Raw genomic sequence first — 2,659 nt, 5'->3', positions numbered from 1 at the left:
GTTCTATGTTTAACCATTGGTTTCTGTTGATTAAATCATGTAATTCTGTTTATTCTTGTATGATTTTCCTTTTTTTTCCCTTAATATTGTTATTGATTACAAATCTCAACCATGTTAAAAAAAAAAAAAAAAAGCCTCAACTAATATTAACTGATTCATGTAAGTTAGATAATTTCATTATTGGCTCATAATTTTCTCTCTTTCTATATATAACGATGAATTTAGAAAATTTTTTAGAGAGTCGACAAATAAAAAAAAATAATATTAACATCTTATAATTAGAGTCGACAAAACTTTAATACCTTTAAAACGATAAAGAAAATTACATCTTTATTAATGCTATAAAATACACGTCTCTCTAATATAAATAACTAAAATTCATTTACCAATTGATCATATGTATAATTATACCATTTTATCTTGATAAGGTTCATTATTGTTAATAGAATTTTAATAGTAAATAAACTTTTGAACACTCAGTTAATTTTGTATCTTATCAAAAAGAGGACTCAATAATTAAATTTACATACAAAATAATATTTTCCAAAGTTCTATTGACCACCCATTTGCACTACATCCAATATGTCTGTGTGAAGTGAGCTTCCTATGTTTATACCTAGGAAACTATTTATTAAGAAATGAAAAAAATACCAAAATTCTGCATCTGAAAAGAGCAAAAAGTTGAAGATGTACACAGGTATAGTTGGAGGGACAACCTCCATGGTTATCTGTTGATCACCGGTCAAACCAAGGTGTTGAGCCACGAATTATTGTCTTCTCTAGCTATATACGAACACATTACTCACATAACACAAAAACATAAAATGGGAAGGTTGAACTGTTTATAATGTCATGAAAAAGAAGCTAATTCAAAGCAGAACTACCCTAGTTGCTTGGAAGGGCCCTTACCACTTTGAGACCATCTGCCAAAAAGCACAACCTTTGCCTCCTCAATGAACATATCCTAGGCTTCCTACACTCTTATTTTACCTGCCAAGGCCATGATTCATATCGTTTTGAAGAAACAAGTCCTTCCACACCACTGAGACATAATCGTTGTTGATCTAATAAAAAGGGGTACAAGAATATATATAAAGATTTAGGCTTATGGTTAGAGATAGAGAGTTGTACCAAGGAGATTTGCTTTGAAATTGATGATTGCGAGAGCACGTGTTGAGGAAAAAAAAAAACCCAACGATATATAAAATATTGAATTAGCTGAACTTATGAATATTTCTGGGAATTGTATATGAACATTATAGTATGCAATGGCTTAAGGAGCAATCTAATACTTCAACAAAAGAATTAATTAAAAATGATGCGTCCATGTAATATGAAACAAAATCACCATGATCTTCCATGTTGTTGTCTAGATTAGTATATAATTAAAGAGTAATTAAAATGAATTCTCTCTTGCTACCAAAAAAACAAAGAAAGAAATTCTCTCTATGTGTGTGTTACTGATCTGGACAGATCTAGGCTAATAAATTCCAAATGAGTTCTTAAATCAGACGATTGATTAGTTCTTTCAGTGAAATTTCTAAAGAAGAGAAGAAATCCGGGTTCTGATGTAGTTACAGTTACCATTTCAATAGATCAGACACCTCACGGACAAGCTTCCACCTGACACAGAAATCGTTCTTGCATTATAATCCCAATGGCCTGCTCAGATGCATCTTCAATCTCATTCTAGCGATGACCTGCTGCAAAAATATGTGTGCGTTTGTGTGTGTTGAGAGAGACTGGGGAAGAGAGAGAAGGGAGTTACCTATAGAGCACAAAGCCATGCATGGTAGAGGTCGGAGTGGAGTTCTGTCGAGGAAAGATGGTACCTAATGATCTCTGTGTAGCTTCATATGCGCCAGAAGGCACCATCTTCCCTGCGACAGAACGCCACTGCGCTCTCTCTTTCAATTATTAAAGAAACTTTCTTCTTCTCGTTTTGCCCTAATTTCCACAATACTCACACAGCTATATATATACGCGTCTTCAGTCATTTTGCGCATTCAAGGAAATGACCTGATGACATGATGACATGATGGTGATGCGCAAAGACCGACTGAGGGAGATGATAGCGGAAATTCAAACATGAGGGCGGCTCTGTGTAGGCCCTTAAAGTTTGGAAGATTGTAATTAAGATCTATGTACTGACGACCTTACCAGAATATTGCAAGTTAAATACCTCAATCTATATGTTTGTTTTTTAATATCTTTTGCCCTTAAGTTTTGCACCAAAAGTCATGGGACATCTTTATTTACAGTTCCATCTCATTTTACACTTAAACTTTATAAAAATGTAACTATAAATTGTTTAATATATGAGTGCAACTTGCACGTATTTTTACTTTTCGTTACACTTTTATAAAATTTTAGGGATTTAATAGTTATACATTATAAGTTTAGGGTTTTAATAGTTATATTTTTACAAAATTAAGGTATAAAATAAAATGTAACTTATTTAGGGTGTAAAGTAATTTTTCGTCCATGTTCAGCCCAAATGTTTTAGTCAAATTAGTGCTAGAATTAAAGGGTCCAGTTAATAATACATTCATGATGATCATCATCCTAAAGTGGATGGTCGTATTGAAGAATACAACCCACATCGATCATGATCATATGTATCATGAAGATTTATGACCAGAATGTTTTTGACCAACTC

The 2,659-nt window shown here is 32.8% G+C and overlaps 1 long non-coding RNA gene across 1 annotated transcript; it reads right to left on the bottom strand.

The window, feature by feature from the left end:
* Window positions 1-656: 656 nt before the first annotated feature.
* Window positions 657-1,934, bottom strand: LOC131173857 (uncharacterized). The gene is made up of 2 exons (XR_009144160.1): window positions 1,585-1,934; window positions 657-1,064 (listed from the first exon to the last, which is right to left on the bottom strand). It is a non-coding gene; the product is annotated as an uncharacterized LOC131173857 (long non-coding RNA).
* Between the last annotated feature and the right edge of the window lie 725 nt (window positions 1,935-2,659).

Source organism: Hevea brasiliensis, chromosome 15 (genome assembly GCF_030052815.1).
Source record: "Hevea brasiliensis isolate MT/VB/25A 57/8 chromosome 15, ASM3005281v1, whole genome shotgun sequence".
Lineage (NCBI taxonomy): Eukaryota > Viridiplantae > Streptophyta > Magnoliopsida > Malpighiales > Euphorbiaceae > Hevea > Hevea brasiliensis.
Note: the sequence above shows the minus strand (reverse complement) of the source record. Positions and strands in the feature narration are given on the sequence as shown.